The 26,524-nt window shown below is 41.5% G+C and overlaps 1 protein-coding gene across 1 annotated transcript in view; it reads right to left on the reverse strand.

The window, feature by feature from the left end:
* The window catches only part of s1pr2.S (sphingosine-1-phosphate receptor 2 S homeolog), a 39,550-nt gene extending 24,295 nt beyond the window's left edge, over nucleotides 1-15,255 (reverse strand). The window contains exon 1 of the mRNA XM_018256278.2: nucleotides 14,082-15,255. The gene's annotated coding sequence lies outside the window, so the exon portion shown is untranslated. The remainder of the gene's footprint in view (nucleotides 1-14,081) is intronic.
* Nucleotides 15,256-26,524: the final 11,269 nt, after the last annotated feature.

Raw genomic sequence — 26,524 nt, forward strand, 5'->3', positions numbered from 1 at the left:
ACAGAGAGGGGAGATCATTATCAGGTATAGATACTCAGTCCCATTATACAGAGAGGGGAGATCATTATCAGGTATAGATACTCAGTCCCATTATACAGAGAGGGGAGATCATTATCAGGTATAGATACTCAGTCCCATTATACAGAGAGAGGAGATCATTATCAGGTATAGATACTCAGTCCCATTATACAGAGAGGGGAAATCATTATCAGGGTATAGATACTCAGTCCCATTATACAGAGAGGGGAGATCATTATCAGGGTATAGATACTCAGTCCCATTATACAGAGAGGGGAGATCATTATCAGGGTATAGATACTCAGTCCCATTATACAGAGAAGGGAGATCATTATCAGGTATAGATACTCAGTCCCATTATACAGAGAGGGGAGATCATTATCAGGTATAGATACTCAGTCCTATTATACAGAGAGGGAAGATCATTATCAGGGTATAGATACTCAGTCCCATTATACAGAGAGGGGAGATCATTATCAGGGTATAGATACTCAGTCCCATTATACAGAGAGGGGAGATCATTATCAGGTATAGATACTCAGTCCATTATACAGAGAGGGGAGATCATTATCAGGTATAGATACTCAGTCCCATTATACAGAGAGGGGAGATCATTATCAGGTATAGATACTCAGTCCCATTATACAGAGAGGGGAGATCATTATCAGGTATAGATACTCAGTCCCATTATACAGAGAGGGGAGATCATTATCAGGTATAGATACTCAGTCCCATTATACAGAGAGGGGAGATCATTATCAGGGTATAGATACTCAGTCCCATTATACAGAGAGGGGAGATCATTATCAGGGTATAGATACTCAGTACCATTATACAGAGAGGGGAGATCATTATCAGGGTATAGATACTCACAGTGTCGGACTGGGGTGCCTGGGGCCCACCAGGAAACCTCATCTCAAGGGCCCACCCTCCCGTACAAAATAGCGCCCGCAAATATAAAAATTAACAGTTTTATTTAAAACAAAACTGAAATGGCTGTGACAATATTAAATTAAAACATTAGTCATAAATACAAAAGCATAAGAGAATCCTTTTAAGTAAGTGCACATGCAATACAAACAAGGTAACCCTTTTATCACACTTTAGTGCTGTACTGCAAGTTGGAGTGATATATATATCTCATGTGGCTCTTCACATCTTGTTGGCCTTACATAAAATAACCTTACCAAAATATATATTATATATATATATATATATATATATATATATATATATATATATATATATATATATATATATAGTTAATCCACAGAGGGGAAACTCACCTAGCACGGCGCCTATCCTGCAATCAATGCGGAGCAGGGGAACAGAATAGCTGAGCAATGACTTGGCAATGGCTGTCAGAGCAGTGGCAGCCTGCTGCCTATTACACAGTCCATGCCCCCCTCAACCCCAACCCCCTAGGGTGATTAAGGTTGTCAGCACAACTTTAACTTGCCCAGCCCAGGCACAAGCAGGCAGCCAAAGTGAATTCAGCCAGCCAGGAGGATCCACCGCACCAGTCCAGCAGTAACTCAGGCTCTCCCTCTCTGACGCGTCACGTGCGCAACTCTCTTCTTACTCCCACGAGAAGGACGCATTGGACGCCAGCCAGGTCAGTGACGTCATCATCAGGCGCATTGCATTCGCACACTGAAACATGCGCAGTAATGCAGCGCACGGCAGAACCACCCTGCACAGAGCACAGCACAGTCAGGCTGCAGGCAGCAGCGTTGACAGGCAGTTCGGTAGCCAGCCCAGGTGATAGTGGCAGCGCTGCGGGGCCCATTGCAAAACCGGAGCTCTGGCAAAAAATAGATGGGAATCTGGTCGTAGGGGCCCACAAGTACTGGGGCCCACCGGGATTTTTCCCGGTGTCCCGGTGGGCCAGTCCGACACTGGATACTCAGTACCATTATACAGAGAGGGGAGATCATTATCAGGGTATAGATATTCATTCCCATCCATATCAGTGTGTAGGCCCCGTATTAGTCCTATAATTGGCTTGGGTTGAATGAAGGAATGAGAGAACATACAGACTCTGTACACACATATAACAACCCCCTTGAACTGTGTGAGTTAAAGCACAGGCTTCCCCTCTGCCCCATCAATATTATCTTTCTCTACACTCTTGTCACGCAACTACTTATCTATTTGGTATCACAAAGCCCCAGCACATACTTGTGCACACATCATTCTTTTGAGTGAGTTACAGCAGTTTGGTTACTAAACATATCCCTCAAGCACATGAGCTCTGCAATCACATACTTAAACCTCAGCATGTAAAGCAGGGGCAGGTCTTACTTGAGCCACAGGCTGGATTACTGTTTACTATAGAATGTCCAGCAATAACACCCACAATCCTTCACATGAGTTTGTTCTGTGAGCTGATTTTAGTGCCAGGAGGTTGTAACCCTGGGACCCTTGGCTGAAAATGGCCGGGGTAGATGTGCAAATAGCATAAACTGTTAAGAAGAAGCGATTTGTCGCTGGGTGACTAATCTCCCGAAATAGCAGCGTGTGCCCTGGCCCTTAATCCCAAAGGCTTCTGAAACAGTTTATGATGGGAAGGCTGAAATGATTAGTTCTAAGACATTGAACTGATTCCATTGGCTAGGCTTCAATGACCTCATCAGTAGTTGCCTCCTCATACTTCAACACATTAAGCATGAAATGTTAATAAACACTAATTGTACCCTAGTATTAATGGAATGTACCTGGATCCTCATGATCTTTCATATGACTTTGGCTTTATGTTTTCCTGGGGCTACATAGATTCTAGAGCAGTGATCCCCAACCAGTGGCTCGTGAGCACCATGTTGCTCTCCGACCTCTTGGATGTTGCTCCCCAGTGGCCTCAAATCTGGTGCTTATTTTTGAATTCCAGGCTTGGAGAAAAGTTTTGGTTGCATAAAAACTAGGTGAACTGCTAAACAGAGGCCCCTGTAGACTGCCAGGTCATGGCAATGGTCAATCACAGCCCTTATTTGGTACCTGCAAGAACATTTTTCATGCTTCCGTTGCTCCCCAACTCCTTTTACATCTGAATGTTGCTCACAGGTAAAAAAGATTGGCGACCCCTGATGTAGAGGAAATTGTTTACTAGGAACCATCACCATATGGTCTATGGGCACAGGGAGCAGTTGGCCTGAGAACCACCACTTCATGTATAAAGTTTGGTTTCAGTTGTGTAACACAAGGGGTGATATAGTAGGTGCAGGGCTAAAAATTCTAATCATATTCGATTCGTATTAGATTTGTACGAATCGAGTTTTTCTCCCGAAAAAAACCCTCGAATGTCAGGAAGGCTACGAATATCTCCAAATGGCTCAACGGATCTCTGCCATTGAACATGAACTCGGCTGGATTAAGGTGGTGAATATTTGAATTAGGACTGTTTCTATGGTCGAGGGGTGATAAATCTCACATTCGAATTTACATTTGAATGGGAAGATTAATATTTGAATGTGTGAATTTTGACTCTCAAAAATTCGAATTCGAATATTCAACCCTTGATGAATCTGCCCCTTAGGGTTGTGCTTCTGCACCCCTTAAAGCTCTTGCGCTTGCATGCAGAGTCTCTGTAAATTACCCCAATAATCTAAAATATTAAGAGACAGCATTAAAACCAACCTGGACCCCTTCACTTATTTTCCAGTCTCCTTAAAATATCATAACGATAACTAGCGATGAGTGAAACTGTCCCGTTTTGCTTCAGCAAATAATCCTCAAAACCCCGAAAAAATTATTGAAAATTACGAGAAACGGATCGAAGTCAATGGGTGTCAAAATAATTTCGACGCAAGCAACAATTATTATACACGTCACTCTTTTGTCCAAATGCAATAACATCAATGGGCGTCAAAATTACTTTGACATGCGTCGATTCTGGCGTGCAAACAGTTTCGCGAAAAACATTCACAGTTGGCGAAGTACGGAAATTCGCACAAATCCATACCTGGCGAATAACTTTGCCCATCACTAACTGTGACACAATGGAATCTGGCAGTGTCCCCAGACTGTTAGAATAACACAGAGCTGCAGTTTTAAGGCTGGAAAAGCTGGTTCTCTGTGTTAAGTGCCAAACTGGCTGCTCTGCATGAAGGCTTGTGGCCAACAATTTCTGGCCTGGAGCCATATTCTGCATTTGGGTCTGTGTGCTAATATGTCATGCACTGGGACTGGCCTTTGATGTATTATTATGGCATAAGAAGAAAGCTATAAATAACCTAATTTTTTTTTTACTATAGGTATGGGACCTGTTATCCAGAATGCTAGGGATAATGGATATTTCTGTAATTTGGATCTTCATACCTTAAGTCTACTGGAAAACCATGTAAACATTAAATAAACCCAATAGGCTGGTTTTGCTTCCAATAAGGATTAATTATATCTTAGTTGGGATCAAGTACAAGCTACTTTTTTATTATTATAGAGAAAAAGAAAATCATTTTTAGAAATTCGGATTATTTGGATAAAATGGGGTTTATGGAGCAGATTTGCTAAAGGGCAAAGTGACTAACGCTGGTGAAAATTCACCAGCACAACATAATTCAGGCACTTTGCCGATTTACTAATGGGCGAAAATTCGCTAGCGATCATTCGCATTCTATTGCCAGGTGAATTTTCGCTCTGGCGAATGGACGTAACTCCGCAAAATGTGGATTTTACTGAACGTTACCGCTATCACCAGACTTTCCTTCGCCAGCTCAGACCAGGTGCAATGGAGGGCACAGGACTTCCTCAATTTTTAGTGGAAAAGTCCCAAAAAACGCTGGTGTCTTTTTCTTTTTTCAGAGTGATAGGCTGCAAAAGTCCTTACATTTTTTTGGGTAACCGGGTTCCCCCCTACATTTCCTAACATATGGCACATAAACTATACACTGGGCTCATGTGTAGGGCAATATAGCAACTCTATTTTATTTTATTAAGGTTCCCCGGGCTTGTGTAGTGCAATGTATTTGCTGCAACATATAGGTACATTCAACTTTATAATTTTCCGCCGTATGCAAATTAGCCAAAGCTAGCGCATCTTCGCTTTGATTGCCGAAGTAACGCTATCGAAAATTCGCCAGCGTTCAGCGCCCTGGACGCAACTTTGCATTTTAGTGAATTAGTGTTTTCCTAGTGAATTTACACCTGGCGAAAGTGTTGCGATCTCTGTGAAGCCATCGCTGGTGAATTTTCGTCGGTTAGTGAATCTGCCCCTATGGGAGATGGCCATTCTGTAATTTGGAGCTTTCTGGATAAAGGGTTTCCAGATATCGGATCCCATACCTGTACTAACATCGGCCATTGGTGCACAGCCAGGTTTTCGATCCTTTCTATGCCAGCTGAACAGTGACTCACGAGTAGCATGTCTTATGGATGTTAAAGGGATACTCACATGGGAAAAAACATTTTTTTCAAAATGAATCAGTTAATAGTGCTGCTCCAGCAGAATTCTGCACTAAAATCCATTTCATAAAAGAGCAAACTGATTTTTTTATATTCAATTTTGAAATCTGACATGGGGCTAGACATATTGTCAATTTCCCAGCTGCCCCAAGTCATGTGACTTGTGCTCTGATAAACTTCAATCACTCTTTACTGCTGTACTGCAAGTTGGAGTGATATCACCCCCCCCCCCAGCAGCCAAACAAAAGAACAATGGGAAGGTAACCAGATAACAGCTCCCTAACACAAGATAACAGCTGCCTGGTAGATCTAAGAGCAACACTCAATAGTAAAAACCCATGTCCCACTGAGACACATTTAGTTACATTGAGAAGGAAAGACAGCAGCCTGCCAGAAAGCATTTCTCTCCTAAAGTGCAGGCACAAGTCACATGACCAGGGGTAGCTGGCAAACTGACAATATGTCTAGCCCCATGTCAGATTTCAAAATTGAATATAAAAAAATCTGTTTGCTCTTTTGAGAAATGGATTTCAGTGCAGAATTCTGACGGAGCAGCACTATTAACTGATGTGTTTTGAAAAAAACATGTTTTCCGATGACAGGATCCCTTTAAGAATTTGCTGCCATTGTAACTACTTCTCTACTTCTTACATTTTTCATTAATGCCCCACTTTAGCAGCAGAGGCACAACAGAAACATAAAATAACTAAAAAACATCTTTCTTTGCGCATAAATATTTCATCTTGTAGTGCCAACGGCCCACTAATCCCAAAGTGCAATCTAGCCTCCTCCAATCAGCTCATTTTGGCAAGAACAGACTCCATATACTGTACAACACTAAATTGCATCTAGTATTCATCAATTATACACAAAAAATGGTCTGCACCAATCCTGTAAACTTGGAAGGGTTTAAAAAAAAAAAACAACCACTGTTGGGGCTCAGTCCTGAACTACAGTAAATTAACTCTGGGGCTGAAACCTGCTGCGAGTCCCACAAGGTCAGTAAAGATCAATAGGTTGTTCCTGGTAAACAAAATATTTACTGGATAACGGAACAAATAAAAGAAAAAAAACCTTTGTGCAACGGGATTATATAGTGAATAAAGTACCCCCTCTTGTTCCATGACCATATAAAACCATGAGGCCTCATATTTTCCAACAAGGGGTACTTTATGGGATTTATCAAGGGTCGCATTTGCGAATTTGAAAAACTTCGAAATTCTAATTTAAAATTTATTAAATTCTAATTTGAAATTTATTATAAAAAAAAACCAAGTTTTTTTTTTGCCGAATAGGTCAGTTTTAGATCGAATAGGTCCGTTTTCGATCGAATTCAAATCGTACGAATTGAAGTACTAACACATTCAATAGGCTAAAACAGCAATTCGGCAGGTTTTAGAGGGCGAATGGTCGTAGTCGACTTTGCAAAGAGACAGCACACGATAAATTTCGAAATTCAAATTTTTAAATTTTTTTCAAATTCGAATCAAATTTGGACTATTCCCTAGTCGAAGTACACAAAAATCAGCGTGAAATTAGAATTTTTTTTTAAATTCAAATTTTCACTTCGACCTTTGATAAATCTGCCCCTATTTAATATAATACACAAGTGTTAGTGAGTCATGTGACAAAAATGACATCACTACTCACTGTTTATAAGGATATAATTTACAAAATATTCATGGCTTTTGTGTATTATAGTCATATTTTGCACAAATTGGCATTATTAACCAATGATTGGGGGAGGAGTACAGACTCACTGAAACTTGTGTATTATAATAAATAAAGTAGCCCCTGTTGCAAAATATGAGGATATTAGAAGTTACCTCGGAGTTCCATGACCTGTATAAAAACACTCGACCTTCAGCCTTGTGTTTTTATATGGTCATGAAACTCCTCGGTAACTTCTAATATCCTTATAATTTACAAGAGGGGGTACTTTATTCACTATATATTATCCCTCTATCCACTGATATGTCTCAGCTATTGCTTGTAGGTTAGTGCATTGGCCTTCACTCCTCAGGCCTAATTCTGTGTGTCATCCCCTGAATAAATAAACAAATTATTAAAATGAATATTCAGTGTTGATTGTAGTATAATAGCAGTGTTGACTTACCAATAAGCTTTTGGGAGGCAATAAATGCAATAAGATATTCATAATAGGACTGGCACAAACCGGACGTCACACCAGTGCTTGATGTCATTAAAAGTATATTTTATTTAACAAAGAAACATCTCAAATGATGTAGCCTTACGCGTTTCGTGCCTTGTGATAGGCTATGATTAAGTGCCCACAAGGCACGAAACGCGTAAGGCCACATCATTTGAGATGTTTCTTTGTTAAATAAAATATACTTGATTAAGTGCCCACAAGTCATGAAACGCATAAGGCTACATCATTTGAGATGTTTCTTTGTTTTACTTTTAATCGTTTCAACCCCTGAATAACGTGGATTTACACCCCAGAGCATTGCTGATGTGAATACTAAGAATATCTTTCATTTATAGAATATATTCATATAGAATCCAACAGTAGCTTCGCAAGGCATATGTCAATTCAGAATTTGGCAGCTCAGGGAAAATGCCCTGTCTGAAAATCAGTCTAATATAGAGATGACGCATTCCTCCTCTAATTCGTGGCTGGAAAATTGCTCCAATTTAGGCCATGATCTGCAGCGGCCAAACCCATTTACTGATAGGACTGAGTGTCTGGACTGTCCCTTCTAAATAAGGACAATTAGGAGGTATGATATACAGTATATGACCCTCTGTGCCCCATGAACATGCAATAAACATGGCTTATTACATCTCTTTTCTATATAAAGATAGTGCAGACTGCCCATGTAAGCAGCCACTGGCAGATGGATGAAACACTGCGTGGGGTGAGAGCTCTGCATTCTTCTTTGCCGTTGAGATACATATTCCATCGCCAACTTTTGCTGCGCTATATCCCAAAAATTCAGTTCAATCTTGAAAAAAAAAAAATCCACCCATCTGCATTTGTAATCATACCCCCTCTGCAGCAATCATACCTATGAGCAAAGGTCAGCAGAGGGGAAAGAGTTAATTTAGGAATTGCTGACGTGGGTGAAAGCTTGCGGCAATTTCCCTGCTGCTCCGAGTCCTGATGGGGAACATCTGTTCTCTGTCCTTGTCCAAGCGGAATGACATGAACATGTGGCCTTGACTGTGAAATTTCCAATATTCATTTGTTTATTAAATCAGTGCTTCTAAAGTTATTTTAGAAGCACTAAAGTTCAGTAGAGCAGACTCTGTGACTGCGGAGGGACCTGGGCCTTAGTGAGGGGCAGCGTAAGGACCTGCAAAGTGTCCTGGTTTGTCCTGGTCTGCAGTGCACTAAAAACATCCCATTAAAGACTCCTGGCCATTCACAGGTTACTCATCTGTACCTCTGTAGGTGGGGCACTACCAATTTAAACACCTGAAAAAGGTTGAGACTTGGCCAAAACTGTGTGCACAGGGCAGATCTAGGTATGGTGGCCATAGATAGAATGGATCTCTATAATGTCTCTTTTCACTGCTCTAACTTGTCCCTATAACTACATAGAAAGTAATTTATTGTCTACATATTTATGCCCATCCAACTGCATTCAGTTTTACATAAAATGTCAAATATCTGACTCCAGTGCAACTGGGGCTGCCAGTGCCCAACTCATTTTTGGTCATTCCAGGCAGGACTAAGTAGCCTCTGTCTAATGGGCTGCACTTTATCTATAATGATAACAGGTTGTGGCTGGGGGAAGAGAGGGATTTATTTATACAGAGGGTTTCTCCGTGGTCTGCTGATTTGTTTGACTTTGCTCTTTGGGAAGTGTTTCATTTTCAAATGCTGCCCAGTTAAGGGCAGGAGCACAAGGGCAGATTCGGGGAGATTTAGTCGCCTGGTGACTAATCGCCTCTTCTTCGGGGCAACAATCTCCCCGAACTGCCTTCCCCTGCCTTCCGTCTGTTAAAATGAAAAATCGCTTGCGGCAATGCACTTGCGGCGCTTCGATTTCCGAAGTCGACCGAAGTTTCCTCTTGAGGCATCTTCAGGCGACTTCGGAAATCGACAGGCAACTAAATCTCCCCCATTCTGCCGGTGTGCTAAAGCCCTTAAAGGAACAGTAACACCAAAAAATGTAAGTGTTTTAAAGTAATGAAAATATCATGTACTGTTGCCCTGCACTGGTAAAACGGATCTGTTTGCTTCAGAAACACTACTATAGTTCATATAAACAAGCTGCTGTGGAGCAATGGCGGAAATTGAAAAGCGGCTATATGGCACAGGTTAACTAATGGATAACAGATAACACCATTAGACAGACAGAGCTTATTTGCTATCTGCTGTGTAACTTGAGCCTTTTCTCCTTTGAATGGCTGCCCCCATGGCTACACAGCAGCTTATTTATATAAACAATAGTAGTGTTTCTTAAGCAAACACAGCAGTTTTACCAGTGCAGGGCAACACTGCATTATATTTTCATTACTTTAAAACACTTTTATTTTTTGACGTTACTGTTCCTTTAAGGGCAGAGACACACGGTCAGATTCAGGGAGATTAGTGGCCCCGAAGAAGAGGAGATCTCACCGAATCTTACCATGTGTCTCTGCCCTTAAGGGTGGTGGCAGACTAGAGATTAGACACCCAGCGACAAATCTTCACTACTTCGGGCGACTAATCTCCCTGAAATGCCTTCCCGCCGGCAAGAATACGAATCACCAGAGGGATGTCATTTTGGGTGACTTCCGAAACCTGAAGTGATTCTTATGCCATTTCAGGGAGATAAGTCGTCCTAAGTAGTAAAGATTTGACGCTGACGACTAATCTCCCCGTCTGCCGCCACCCTAAACCTTAAATCAAAAATCCTGACCACCTTTTTGCCCCCCATGCTCTTCTAAGACACACACTTAAAGGAAAACTAAACCCCCAATAATAATAACCCCTACCCACTATACACAGGTGATTACCCCTGAAAGTGCCCCTAATTCAGTACTCGCCTATAGATGCAAAGTAAGCGCAGAGGAGCTCATGCTTCGGTATTCTTCGGGTCTTCTTCCCGTCTGCAATTTCCAGCAGTTGCTGTGAACCAGAAGACTGCTCCAACCACACATGCGTCAACACGGCGTTCACTTCCCGAAGAATAGCGAAGAGCCGGAAGATGGCACCCATGAGCTCCACTGCGCTTACTCTGCACCTAAATGTGAGTAATGAATTAGGGGCACTTTCAGGGGTAATCACCTATGTGTGTGTGTGGGGGGGAGGTAGTGGGTAGGGGTTTTTATTATTGGGGGGTTTAGTTCTCCTTTAAATCAGGTTTTTCAGGACACACTTAGGCTAATGTCAAATGCAGTGATTTCTCTGAAACACACATTGCAGCTGACCAAAAAAAGCTAATGTGATTGGCTGCTATGGGTTACTGCCCATACTTCTATCTTGACTGACAGAACCTCTACAACTGCAATGGTCTCCCACAACTTTTGTCTCACTTCCTTTCCTTTTTATATTGTAAGCTCATGTGAGCAGGGTCCTTCCCCCTATTGTCTATTAACAATATGCAGTTGTACAATGTTCGCTGCTGAGACATTTCTTTCTGTATGTGCAGACTGTTATGTCTTGCCTTTGTATCCCCTCACTGTGTAACACCCTCTGGGAAACAATGGTGCTTAATTAGTAATAACAATAATATTATTATTATTAACATGTATTTTTAGAGCGCCAACATATTGCGCAGCGCTGAATATATATAATAATGTTTCTGAAATATGTCAGCAGAACACCCATTGTATAAGTTAGACCCTCTGACCTTTCTGACATTGTATGTACACTTCTGGATTTTAGGGTGACCACTGACCCCTTTATCCAATATTAATTTGGTATAATGTTAAGGTATTACTATTTTCTTCCAGTTTGTGGTACGGGGTATTGGCAACAGGCTGTCTGGTGGGTCCCAGTCCAACACCAAACAACTGGAAAGAAAAACACACAAATATACAGAACAGTTTTCTGTTTTCATATAAAGTATACACTGGCGCCCACACCTGTATTTCCTTTGGACTGGCAGACTTGACTCTGTGGTCTAATTTACTGCTCAGTCTGGTTCCTTTTTCCATTTCATTAAAAGCATTAAAAACATAAGTAACCCTTCATATCTCTCACTTTAAATCCAGCTGTTGATACACAATCCCTCTATTTAACTCCTCCCATTGCTCCATATAACCCTCCCTATAACTCCTCCTATTGCTCCATATAACCCTCCCTATAACTCCTCCTATTGCTCCATATAACCCCTCCCTATAACTCCTCCTATTGCTCCATATAACCCTCCCTATAACTCCTCCTATTGCTCCATATAACCCTCCCTATAACTCCTCCTATTGCTCCATATAACCCTCCCTATAACTCCTCCTATTGCTCCATATAACCCTCCCTATAACTCCTCCTATTGCTCCATATAACCCTCCCTATAACTCCTCCTATTGCTCCATATAACCCTCCCTATAACTCCTCCTATTGCTCCATATAACCCCTCCCTATAACTCCTCCTATTGCTCCATATAACCCTCCCTATAACTCCTCCTATTGCTCCATATAACCCTCCCTATAACTCCTCCTATTGCTCCATATAACCCTCCCTATAACTCCTCCTATTGCTCCATATAACCCTCCCTATAACTCCTCCTATTGCTCCATATAACCCTCCCTATAACTCCTCCTACTGCTCCATATAACCCTCCTCTTTTTCTATATTACCCCTCCTATAATTCATACTTGATTGCCTATTTTATATTCCCATATACCCTTTACTACAATCTTTCATTATATATATATTAGAGCAGGTCTATGCCACTGGAGTCCCAATGGATTAATATGGTTTTCCAATGGATTCTTTATGACCCCGAGTTTGCCCATGAGTTCTGTGCCAGTATTTGTATGACATCTTGATGTTGATGTAATTTAGCCATATATAACAATATAGTAAATTATATAACAGGCTCCCTGCAGGGACAAGCTGGAGAGGGGAGGGAAGCTGTACATTTAGTAGCGCAGACAGACAGACAGACAGACAGACAGACGGTGACCACACACAAGTTACTAAGGGGCAGATTCACTAACTTCGAGTGAAGGATTCGAATGAAAAAAATTCGAATTTCGAAGTATTTTTTGGGTACTTCGACCATCGAATTGGTTAAATTCGTTCGAATTCGAACGAAATCGAACGATTCGAAGTAAAAATCGTTCGACTATTAGACCATTCGATAGTCGAAGTACTTTCCCTTTAAAAAAAACTTCGACCCCCTACTTCGGCAGATAAAACCTACCGAAGTCAATGTTAGCCTATGGGGAAGGTCCCCATAGGTTTGCTAACCTTTTTTTGATCGAAGGATTTTCCTTCGATCGTTGGATTAAAATCGTTCGAATCGCTCGATTCGAAGGATTTAATCGTTCAGGATTAGCGCTAAATCCTTCGACTTCGATATTCGAAGTCGAAGGATTTCAATTCGAGGGTCGAATTTCGAAGTATTTTTAACTTCGAAATTCGACCCTTAGTGAATCTGCCCCTAACTGTCTAGCCTTCTTTATAAAGTAAGTGCACACAAGCTGCTCACTCTTTATTTCCATCAGTCTGACTTCCATCTCTCTCATCTCTGTATTAACACACACACACATATATATATACTATATACACACGCAGTATTTGTCATTTTGTAGGTGGATCCCAAAAACCTTTGTTAATCAGCTGCTCTAGGCATTCAGCAGTGATTCAGGAATACAACGCCCTGTACCCCACACACTGTCAGGACTTGCTAAAACCCAAACTGCTGGAAAGCCCCATGTGGACGATCCTTGAACCTGTCAATCTGGGCAGATATTTTTGTGCCAACATTCTTCCCTTCTTACTTCCCACTCTTGTATTGTCTGTTCCCTCATCTCAGACACTCTCCTGCTTCCATTCATTCCCCCATCTGCATCACCCCCTCCCTCTCACCCCTATGAAATTGTACACGGCCTTGTGTATATGGGAACCACTGTGGAACTCCTATATTCTCCTCTCCCAGTGCCAATCCCACGCTCTCCTTATCACTCTTAAAGGCACACTAACACCAATGTTAAAGCTGCTGCATTCTCCTGTGTATAGCCTGTGCTGGGAATACTGGGACAGTTTCTAAGCAGCGATAAACTGTCTTAGTCACAAAATATCTTAAAACAGTTCCTGAATCCTGACATTATTGTGCAATAAAAAAAATATTCTTTTAAAGTCAAACATGCTTTTTTTTACTATTGTTTTGTTATATAAAATCACTGTGCAATTATACATATTATTATTAATAATGATAATAATGAGCTGCCTTTGTAATAGCTTATATATATATATATATATATATATATATATATATATATATATATATATATATATATATATATATATATATATATATATATAGTCCCACAAAGTACAGCTCTCAACAGGTCTTGTGCGAACAAAAAATAAATAAATACACCAGAGTAGTGGGAAGTGAAATATTTCTACTTCAAATATAAATCATCTCAGCGTTCATGTTACTCCCATTATCCCCTGATAGACAGATGCTGGAATTTGTAATCCCCCCATGATGATAACTGGGGCACAATAAGTTACAGATCTACATTCTAATAGACTTACTGTAAATGTTTTTTGGTGGCTTGACTTGCAGGAGAAGATTGGGAAACAGACGACCAGGTCTTTGGTGGTCTCTCCACTGATCAGATCCACACCCCCAAAGAGTCCCTATAAATCCCACTCTTGCTTGGTTATCACAGGGAGGGGTTCACAGGGAGGGGTTCATATGTGAAAGGGGATCCAGCAGGTAACGTGATCCCAGGCACAAACTTGGGTGCACCGTGACTCCTTCTCTGCCATTCAGCACCCTAGATCCCATGTAGGTGCCGACTTCCCACTTCCAAGATATGAGAGTGGGGTTTGGTGGGGTGCGCTCGCTACACCCATTTCTCTGGCTTTCTCTTCTTTCCCTCCTCCAGAAATACAATCCAGATGTTTTTTCTTTCCTCCTATAATTTGGCTTGGGAAGTGGAGAGATGGTGAAGGGGGAGAGTGAAGTAGAAAGTGTTTTTTAAGGCTTCTCTTTGGTCAGCAGCTGTGACAGACACAAGAGTTGAAGGAGAATTGTACTCCGAGCTGCACTAAGTCTATCTCTCCCTCTGTGTCTCCTCCCCCAGCTCTTTCACTGTGTCTGCCTCCCCCTTCCCTTCTCTACACATTCTCTATTCTCTGCTATCTGCACAGGGAACTAACTCATTATAGAAAAGCATTTGCCTAGAGATGGGGGGGTTGTGAATGGGTGGGACTGCTTTTATTATAAAGGATCTGTCCTGCACATGTGATCCCGAGGGGAACTTCAGGGATCCAAGCAGCCCATGTGCATTTGGGACACGGCACATGTGACTTTGTGGCTCGTTCCACACCCCAGTCATATAGTCACAGGCACAAAGTGATCTTTCTCACTGGGAAGCCAAGGGACCTAATGACTGTGAAATGTTTCTTCTTCTTCAGGCTAATGTCACACTGGTGGCTTTTCCTTTGGGATTCAGTTACCGAGGATAATCAGTTCAAATGTGACAAATGACCTGCTGCTGGATAAGCCACACGGGCTTGACTTCTGACAGTCACTGGAAAGTTCCGTCAGCCCTGAGAAACACCAACCTGCAAAGCAAGTAAAGTCAGGGGTCAGTGCTGTATCACACCTGCAAATATTCCCAGATGCAACAGTTGAGTCCTTTTTAGCCCTACCATTTATTTATCACTGCAATGATCCACAAACCACACCCAAGTCAGCCTATCTCCCACCCACCTGTCAGTAGGGTGGCCACACAGAGCCACCATTAGAAATCACGAGGCAAAATTTGGGCCCAGCCCCCAAGCCCCACCCCAGATCCCGCCCACTTCACACCACAGTAAAAAGGCCGCACAGACATCAGTGCTAAAAACAGTAACCCCCCCCCCCCCACAAGTTATAAAAAATGGTCAGGGCCCGCTTATGAATATAAAAAAAACATTTTGAGCCAGGGCCCCCCATAAAAGTTTTTAAAAAATCATTGGCGGCCATGGCCCTCCCCCCTTACAAGTTAAAAAGAAACATTGGGGCCCCAGAGAATATTTTTTTAAAAAAAAACATGGGTGGCAGGGGCTTATAGAGTATTAAAATAATACATTGGTGGCCAGGGGTTTAATAAAATTTAAAAAAAAAACACACATTGGTGTTCAGTAGAACTGAACTCTTGGCTCCTTTTGTGGCTTTGGGTTTTTTCGCGGCTTTCGGTCTTTTCGCAGCTTCATGACTTCAACTTTACCCTACCTACTGGGTCTTTTCGCAGCTTCAGAACTTAAAGGAGACATATTGTGTAAAAAAATAAGAACATACCAGTGAATTATACTCATTTAGATATAGAAGAATTGTGCTAAAAAAAAGTAGTGTTTCAGGCTGATTTATTGAATATTTCTGCAAAACCCCTAATAATCCCTCCCTTCTCTTCCACTTCCTGCTCCCTGAATTCCCAGGCTGTGCAGGGGAGCCGGCGACTCTCAGCTCACTGCACTGTAGGACAGGGACCAATCAGCAGCTAGCAGGACCTGATTGGGAACTGAAGTCTGTATGCGCTTGTGTGACTGCAGGGTTGTGATTGGCTGTCCCCCTCCTACTGTGCTTCTGGCAGGGACCGTTAGGACGCGCCCACCCCTCATTTGAAACACACACACATATTGAATCCATGTCCTGCATGGCTAATAAGCAATTCATTTGTAGGCGGCAAACCATTTTAATGCTTCCTGTTCTTAAAGCAAAACTAACATTTAAGGCATATTTGTGTGCAGTTTTAAATCTTGTTGGCTATCCCATCTCTATGCCTTACCAGTCACTAGCTAAGTGCCACCAGGTATATTTGCATAGAGAAGTGCACAAGTGATTGAATACTTGCATTTCCATTCATAGCAGCTGTTGGGCCAGTAAATCGTTTTGGAGGGCCACGTGTGGGTCTTTATTCTTCCTCAGTCCAATAGAAACACATGTTCAGACTCAATGGGCCTTGTAGCACTTTGGGGCCCAAGTGCCACTTATAAATATATATTCCTGCTTACCAAGCACAAAGTAACTTACTGGGAACTAAGTCATTACGAAAGAAAAAGGTTACGTTTGCAAAGTGTGGGTGGGGCAAATCCAAATCTTTAAACATGATTTCCTTTTTCAGTAGCTTGTACTTGATCCAAACGCGAATATAATTAATCCTTATTGGAAGCAAAACCAGCCTATTGGGTTTATTTCATGTTTACATGATTTTCTAGTAGACTTAAAGGGAACCTGTCATCCAAGAAAATTATTCCAAATCCTATTTTATCACATTAGTCAAGCAAAATGGACTTTAATTACACTGTATAAATTATTTGAATCTTGTTTCCTTCAGTCTGGGAATTCATATTTATAACAAGCAGGCAGCAGCCATTTTGTGGACACTGTTATTAAGACAAGCCTTGTATCATCTCAGAATCTTGTTTGTGCACCAGAATGGGGGACCTAATGTCCATCCCCTGCCCTGGCTACACAATTATACAGTGAAGAGAACGGGGGGAATGTGGGGAGAGCAGTGACATCTAGGAAGTGCTGAATGGAAAGTGAAAGTAATTGCCTACGGCATAGATATTTGATTGACAGCTGAGATTTTTAAATCAGTTTACAACAGCTATGAATGCTTTAATAAAAATAAGAATTTGGATTTCATGTTTAATTTGAAAAGGACTTTTATTATACAGCTTTTTATGTCTGGGTGACAGGTCCCCTTTAAGATCCAAATTACCCGTAATTTGGATCCCAAACCAGTATCTAATAGCTAAGGCTACTGAACATGTGAGTGTAACTTATAGAGGAGGAGTTGCACATATAGTTCTTAAATGGGTTGGGGGTTGTTCACCTTTACATTAACTTTTAATATGATGTAGAGAGTGATATTCTGAGACAATTTGCAATTGGTTTTTACTTTGTTTTTTAATTTATTTAACTCAGCAGCTCTCCGGGTTGCAGTGTCATCAGTCTGGTTGCTAGGGTCTAAATTAACTCTAGTAATCATGTACTAATTTGAATAAGAGACTGAATAGAAGCAGGGGGTAATAAAGCGATAACAATAAAATTGTAGGATTACAAAGCATTTGTCTTTTAGATGGGGTCAGTGACCCCCCATTTGAAATCTGAAAAGAGCCAGAAGAAGAAGGCAAATAGTTCAAAAACTGTAAAAAATAAAGGCTAATTGAAAAATTGATTAGAATTATCAATTGTGATGAGCGAATCTGTCCCATTTTGCTTTGCCTAAAATTTCGAGAAATTAGAGAAATTCACGAAACAATTCAATTCAGCGGATGGCAATTTTTTTTTTCAATGCACAGCAATTTTTATGCGCGCAACTTTTTTTCTCACCCCAAATGTATTAACGTCAATGGGCGTTTTTTTCTTATGGTGACTTTTTTGTTGACATTTTTATCTTTGCCACTTTTTTGTGACTTGAATTTTTCTGCCGGGAATCCATGCCTGGTCAAAATAATTCACACATCGCTGTGGAATCATCCACTGGCACATATAAGGGGTCATTTAATATGTGCAAGGCAGGGTTCAAAGTACAAAAAAACAGGGGCAATGCACTTTGTATTTTACACTCTGCACTGCACATTTGTTGCAGGTCTCAGCACTCCAAAACAGAGTGTAGAGACTTGTGTTCAAGACAAGAATTAAGGACAGGGGTGCTTTGAGCTCACTGTGATCTGCTCTTTGCCTGGTATTAGATGCAGGACCAGGCTGGTGGGACACCGGGAATAAACTCGATGGGCCCCAGTTGTTGTGGGCCCTGCCAGCCCAGACCTAGTCCCTGTCAAAAAACTGTTTCCGCTGCCTCAAACTCCTTTTCCTGCCCTGCAAAGTTACACGTGCATGGATGGGGAGGTGGGTGGAGCAGGGTTGCGGTATTGGCAGGGGTAGGGTTGCCACCTTTTTATTTTGAAGTAGGGGGTGGGTCAGTGACATCAGGGGGCGGGACAGGTGAAGTTATTCATTTGAATGTCCTGTTTGGATTTCCTAATTTGGAAATCCAGACAGGAACTTTTCACCCGGGCAGCCCTTCCAGAAACTGGGCTGTCTGGGTAAAATCCGGAGAGGTGGCAACCCTAGGCAGGGTTTTGGTCCAGGATCAGGAGGCATGGGGACCCTAAGGCAGCAGCCCCAGTGGGCCCCCCAGTCAGACCATGGACCCTGAGCACTTGTGCTTTTTAAATAAATACTAAAGGGCAAGAGCAGTCGTTTGCAGGTCAAAATTTGCTTTTTAATAGAAACACAGTGGGAGGGTAGGAACCGGTGTCTTCCTCTTTTTTATTCCTGGGACTGCACATGGGATAATGACTATTTATGAAGCAGACTGATAAAAACTCCACTGCAGTGCGGCTGCGTTTCCAGACCTGTGACTGTTACTCATGTCCCAATTTCCCGTGCAATTCCATGTGACACAGCATTAAAATGTGCCCCGAGATCCATCCCAGTCGTCTTGAAATTAAACCCTTCAAAGACCCTGCCCTCCCCGCTGATCCTCTTTGCTGTTGCTCCATTACACACTGTTACTCGTGAATATGATTATACACCTTCCAGCTTAATATTTAACTCCAGATCTGACCTTGAGGGGGTGACATGTGTTGCTTATAGCTGGTTACATCCCTGTTAGGGCAATGACATACGTGCTATTAGAAATGATAGGGATCCTTGAATAGGAGTGACCTACAAACACATCCTCTGAATTGCAGGTGCATCATAGAATTAGAGCATATTTATTCACAAAAGCACCTGCTGTACCAATAATGCTTTCACTAATATATTGTATATATCACTGCTTTCAATAATGTAGTAGTTGAGGTTAAAAAAACATCCATCATAATCAACCCAAGTAATTCCTTCCTAATTCTAGGCCATATATGGGCTCCTATCAAGCACCTCTACTATAATATAAAGAACCCCTTAGCTTGGCCAACCAATCCCAATAACTGAGATCATACTCACACCTTATCAGCTTTTCTTTGTACTCTGTTTTTTTAGTTATTTAGCTTTTTGTTCAGCAGCTCTCCAGTTTGCAATTTCAGCAATCTGGTTGCCAGGGTCCAAATTACCCTAGCAACCATGCATTGATTTGATTAAGAGACTGGAATATGAATAGGAGAGGCCTGAAAAGAAAGATGGATTAGAAAAAGTAGCAAGAACAATAAATATGTAGCATTACAGAGCATTTGTTTTTTTAGGTGGGGTCAGTGACCCCCATTTGAAAGCTGAAAAGACTTGGCAGAAGAAGCAAAATAATTAAAATATTATGAAAAAGAAAAAACTATGACCAATTGAAAAGTTGCTTAGAATTAGCCATTCTATAACACTTAGGGGGTTATTTACTAAACTCCAGCCGGGCTTTTTGGAGCAAAACTCACATTTTTCAGGTTTTTTTTTTTAAACTTGAATTTCTAGAGATTTAGTAAAGCCCTATGCAGCAAAAAGCCTTAACCATCAATAAGTCAATGGCAGAGGTCCCTATCCTATATTGACGTCTCTGTGGTCCGAAAAATACGACGATTCTGAGCGATTCTGTAAAAAAAAAACCTCTATTTTATTGAGTTTTTACCCGAACTGATTAAATCGAGCTTTTTAAATAAGAAATAAGGTGAAATCGTAGATTCTAGTTTGGTTGGACTTTTTTTTATTTAAAAAATCCGAAAAATTCGGATTTTGATAAATAACTCCCCTTAAAGTGAACTGAAATGTAAACCACCACTTTAATCAAGGTTGCTTCCGCTGATTGGCATTGCTTGCATTTTATGAATCACGCTTTCTCCTAGGTACTTGCCTGTCTCTTAAGACCAACTGAAATGATGGCGCATTTAAATTAAATAAACCAAAGACAGAATTTAGCTGCGAGCAGTCCTTGATAAACATGGTTGTGTTTTAGATTGTGGGGGGTTCACCCTCTTGATAAACATGGACCATTGTGAGCCACTCTCTGTATACGATTCTTCTGCCAGTTTTCAGATCACGTACAAAGAGCACCACCAAGACCAAGTGCCAGGGAAAGCTGGTCCAAAGGTTGATGTGCAGATCAGCAGATCATAGGAGGAAGCAGGAACTGAGCACAGGCTGAATAAGTACAGGTTACACATTGTATTAGTGGCACAGGCAGGGTAACAAGGAAGGAAGTACTAGAATTGGCAGGAAGAACAAGATATGCAGACAGGTAATGGCTGGCAAAGGTCTACTGCAAGGCACCAGAGAGGTTAACTGGCTAAAAGGGATACTGTTATGAGAAAACATGTTTTTTTTCAAAACGCATCAGTTAATAGTGCTGCTCGAGCAGAATTCTGCACTGAAATCCGTTTCTCAAAAGAGCAAACAGATTTTTTTATATTTAATTTTGAAATCTGACATGGGGCTAGACATATTGTCAGTTTCCCAGCTGCCCCCCAGTAATGTGACTTGTGCTCTGATAAACTTCAGTCACTCTTTACTGCTGTAAGTTGAAGCAATATCACCCCACAGAACAACGGAAAGGTAACCAGATAGCAGCTCCCTAACACAAGATAACAGCTGCCTGGTAAATCTAAGAACAGAATAATAAAATCCAGGTCCCACTGAGACACATTCAGTTACATTGAGTAGGAGAAACAACAGTCTGCCAGAAAGCAGTTCCATCCTAAAGTGCTGGCTCTTTCTGAAAGCACATGACCAGGCAAAATGACCTGAGATGCACCAATATTACAACTAAAAAAAATACACTTGCTGGTTCAGGAATTAAATTTGATATTGTAGACTGTAGAGTGAATTATATGCAGTGTAAACATTGTACTAAATAAAAACAACACCATAAACATGACAGAATCCTTTTAAAGTTCCAGTGCAGACAAGAGGTCAGGGCAGGCTGTTTGTCAAACACAGGGATACAAATCAGAGAGTAAATTCAGTAGTAGCAGTAATACATGCAGGTATGACCTCAACAAACAGGAGAAGTCAATATCAATAACACCTTTCTAAAACTGACACCCTTTGTTTTACAAACTAAGGAAAATAAATTATAACATACTTTGGCTACTTTCAGAATACCCTGTAACCAAAATATTTCAGTTTCTCATGGAGACACGCTCTCAACCCTTTTGTTTTTACATTGTTTTGGGATTGGTCTTTGCAAGTAGCAATCATTTCCTCATTTTCTATTTCTGTCTTCATGATACAGGATTTCTGCTTTCCCACGTGTGCTGTAGTCTTCATCCTAAAACATTTGTCTTTCAGCCTTGGCTTGCAGTGTTTGAATGATATGTTTTTTTTCTTACATCAAAGCTTAGCTACTGAATATATATATATAATCTGGTACGGAGGGGGGCGGGGGCCAGGCGCCACATCCCGCACCAGGGCCTGTCCCCTCCAGTTACGTTACTGGCTTCTTCCCTGTATTCAAAGGAGAACTCTCTCTCTCAGGCTACAATTTAATTGTTTTTGCTAATTTTTATGATTGTTATTTAGGCCTTTGTCTACAACAATATGGCACTATAACACGTGTTCTATTACTTGAACATTTGTGATGTGTTGTGGTTTGTTGGAAATGTCTAGATTCATAAAGCATTATTTGTGGTTGAGATCTCAACAATCTATGGAATGAAAAGATCATAGAGTAAATGTTTTCTAGTTGTCGTGAGGTTCAACTGGCTGTAACCTGCCTTACCCCAACCTGGACCCTTCTAGAAACAGCTTACCATCATTACTAATATAACCCTAATTTGGTTACTGTCTCTTTAAATAGCAACTTACCCTTGGCAATCCAGGGGCCATGAGTCCCTTTTGTGTATGAAAAGTACTGGGAACTGGGAATTACAGCGCAGTGCCTCCACCTAGGGAACACTGAGGAACACACCTCAGGGGGATTCCACTAGGAATAATAAATTCCTCTGGAAGGGGTTAATAACCATACAATTCAAATGAAATGTCCCTTCCCCAGAGCTCTTATTCCCCAGGTAGCGTTACCATTTCCCAAAAGTACCTCTCCCTTTGGAATATAGCAGCAGCTCCCACATAGCAGGTAAATACCCCAGACCTTTCTTCACTTTGGGGTGCGCAAACACAAGCAAGGAGGGTCGTGGGCAGAGTCTGGCCCACCACTAGCCCTCAGCCCAGTAGCAAAAAGAGTTTTGCCAGCCCAAAGTTGTCCGATCTCTGTTTGAATAAATATACGTATGTTAGAACTGCTCCATTTTACAACTGTTGTTTCCTTATGCTTTGGTGATCAACGTTCAAAGCTGGGAGTGAGAATGTTGGGCACTGTAGTTCACATGAGTTAGGTTAGGGAGTTTTTGTTTCAGTCTTTCCATAAAACACTGAAGAGAAAACTTTTCAAACCAACCAGAAGAAAAGCACATTGTTCTCATAGTTCTCTAAAGTTGTACCCCCTTCCACCATGACAATAAACAAGAGAACACAGCCAGTGCCTTCAATGATATATGTGTAAATGCTAGCACAGAAAGTAGCCCAGTAGCACCTAACTTTGGGCAAGTTGTCTATTAAATAACTGAGCCCGCCAACAAACAATATCAACAGTAAAAGGATCATTTTAAGCCCAACCACAATTGTGGTCGCACACACATGGATTTTGTGTGTATTGGTGCCATGCAATAATAGTTTGTTTATGAGCCCCTATAAGCTTTATCCCGACAGTGCCCCATCCTCCCCCTATACAGCACTGCGAAATATGTTGGCGCTATATAAATACATGGTAATAATAATAATATCTAGCTCTAGCTCAGATTTAATTGGGTAGTTTGACCAATTTTGACCATACTGCCCAACCACCTGGGCATTAATGGCCTATTGTAAGGCTCCTCATACTTTTGAGAATGATCAGCCAAAGAGGAAATATTTTTTCAGACATAGGAAAGTAAGTCAAGGGGAGCTGCACATCAGGGGCTCCTCTTTAAAGGAGAACTAAACCCCTCCAATAAGAAAAGCCCCTACCTACTACCCTAGATAGTCCCCCCTCCCCCATAATTCGTTACCCCTAAAAGTGCCCCTAAAACTTGACTCACATATCGGTGCAGAGTAAGCACAGTGGAGCTCATGGGCTCCATCTCCCAGATCTCCGGTTTCTTTGGGTCCTCTTCCTTCCCTTTGGCAATTTCCTGCACTTTTGATGCATGTGCAGTTGCTATGAACCAGAAGACTGCTACAACTGTGCATGTGCCAATACAGTGCACTATTACAGAAGAAGACGAAGATCCAGAAGATGGCGTCCATGAGCTCCGCTGTACTTACGCTACACCAATATATGAGCAAAGTGTTGGTGGTCCTTATAGGGGTAGCGAACTATGTGGCGGAGAAGCAGGGAGGGAGGACTATCTAGGGCAGTAGGTTCGGGCATTTCTTATTGGGTGGGTTTGGTTCTCCTTTAATTCCTAATCAGTAGGGTGGTTGAAACAATAGAAATGTGGCTATGCATGTGTATAGCCCATCATACGGTATCCACCTTTTTGCTCTGCAGGCCAATTGGCTGGATATTATGCGGGTCAGGGCCTGTATGGCCACCATATCAAACAAGATTTGAGTAGAATCCTATGGGTAGAAGCTCAAGTTTTGCACCAAAGCCCCAAAGCTTCCAGTCGGAAGAAATAATAAAAAGCAGTCAGAGACAGTAATGAAAGCTTAGGGGCTTAGCACCCCCTTCCCCAAGTACCAGACCATCTGTCATTATATGATTACAATCGCCCAGATGAAGCACAGGGCATTATTAGCCCTATCTATTCGCTTCCCCAGATAAAAAGAACGACAACCCTCTTCTTAAGACCAGTTGCTGCATCAATGTCTTTTAGCAACACAGTTCATTGTTTGAGGAAGGCCAGGAACTCCAGCCTCCAAAAAAAGAAAACACTCCCAAAATTCCTCAGCCCTAGAGAAAAGTATTGCCTGAGTACAAGGGTTCAGTGAATCCCATGCATGGGTTGCTATTAGATGAGTGATGTAGGGTTTTTCACTTATATATTTAGATAGCAAAAGAACCATGTAAACTTAATGACTGCCTGTGGTGGGGGGAGGTAACTCAAGAAGTTCAACAACAGCTAGAGAATGATAGGCTGCAGAGAAATAGCATTTGACTGTTCTAATCACAAATTTGCCTTCTGTTGACATTTACAGAAGATTTCTGTTATATATCAGATGGGCAGAAGGTTGATTCTAAGACCTATAACTGGAAAGGAAGTGAAATTGTAATGTGTGTCCCCTGGGGGGAATGTTAACGTATCACAATATGACTCTGTGGTTTACAGATATTCTGACAGATAATATTGGAACTGATATGGTGTGTAACCAACTGTGACGTGTGTGGGGTTAGAAGCAACCTGAGAACAGTGATGTGATGGAATGAAGCTTTATATTCAAAGCACAAGACTTTTCCAATAGTAAAGGAGAAGGAAAGTCGTTTAGCACTTGGGGTGCCAAATGTTACGCACCCCGAAGTTAGGGTTGCCACCTTTTCTGGAAAAAAATACCGGCCTTCCTATATAATTATCTTTTTTCCCTATTAATAACATTGGGATCAGCCATCATTTTTACTAGACAGGCCGGTAAAATACCAGCCAGGTGGTAACCCTACCCGAAGTGCTCCTATCAGCAGAAAACTGCACCGGCCCGGGGTTATACCAGTGAGCACCATGGAGTGATCTTCTTCTGCTTCTTCAAATTTCCCAGGGCAGACGCATGCGCAGTAGAATGAAATTGCGACTTTTTAGTTAAAGTTTGACTTTTCATGCCAAGCAAAGAAAGAAGAAGCCGGAAGCGATCCGTGGTGCTCACTGGGCCGGTGGAGTTTTCTGCTGATAGGAGCACCGGCCTGGGGTTTCAGGTAAGTCAATACATTCACTTGGGGGTGTCTAACATGTTAGGCACCCCCAAGTGCTAAACGACTTTCCTTCTCCTTTAAGCCAAACATAGCACAGAAATATAACTGGGCATCTACAGGAAACATTGTTTAACAAACACAGTCAAATTGTTGGCCTACACTTACCTTCATTATAAGGCAAAATCATTTAGACCCTTAATAGCATTTATAATTAGGGATGCACCGAATCCAAGATTCGGTTCGGGATTCTGCCGTTTTAAGCAGGATTCGGCCGAATCCTTCTGCCTGGCTGAACTGAATTTGAATTCTAATTTGCATATGCAAATTAGGGGTGGGGAGGGAAATCGATAGACTTTTTGTTACAAAACAAGAAAGTAAAAAATGTTTCCCCCTTCCCACCCCTAATTTGCATATGCAAATTAGGATTCCTATTCAGTTCGGTATTCGGCCGAACCTTTTGCGAAGGATTCTGGGGTCCGGCCGAATCCAAAATAGTGGATTCGGTGCATCCCTATTTATAAAGGTGGAAATTTAAAGCTACTAGTAGCTGGTGAAGGTTATGGAAATTCATTGCTCTTTTTTGTGATTCTCTGTTTAGCCCGTATGAAGCTCAGTAGGAACTGTGTTAAGGATAAAGCAAATCCTGAGATCCAGTCTGGCATAGTTGACAAACAAAAAAGGACTGAAATGAGCACAAGCCCTGTGTTAGTTGGAAATTATTTGAAGAAACTGTCATTCTTGTAACGTGGTGTAAGGATGTTTATTGCATTTCCCTGACTTGTTGGAGATCAGTCTGTAAATGAGTTGGGTAGGCTCAAGTCACATGAAAAAAAGAAATTGATGTGGCCTGTGGTTATCCAGAGTGTTAAGCTAACTAAGAGTTTTCGATCCTTAAAGCGACACTGTCATCGGGAAAACATGTTTTTTTCAAAACACACCAGTTAATAGAGCTACTCCAGCAGAATTCTGCACTGAATCCATTTCTCAAAAGAGCAAAGAGATTTTTTTATATTCAATTTTGAAATCTGACATGGGGCTAGACATTTTGTCAATTTCCCAGCTGCCCCAAGTCATGTGACTTGTGCCTGCACTTTAGGAGAGAAATGCTTTCTGGCAGGCTGCTGTTTTTCCTTCTCAATGTAACTGAATGTGTCTCAGTGAGACGTGGGTTTTTAC

This window comes from Xenopus laevis, chromosome 3S, assembly GCF_017654675.1.
Source record: "Xenopus laevis strain J_2021 chromosome 3S, Xenopus_laevis_v10.1, whole genome shotgun sequence".
NCBI classification, from domain to species: Eukaryota; Metazoa; Chordata; class Amphibia; order Anura; family Pipidae; genus Xenopus; species Xenopus laevis.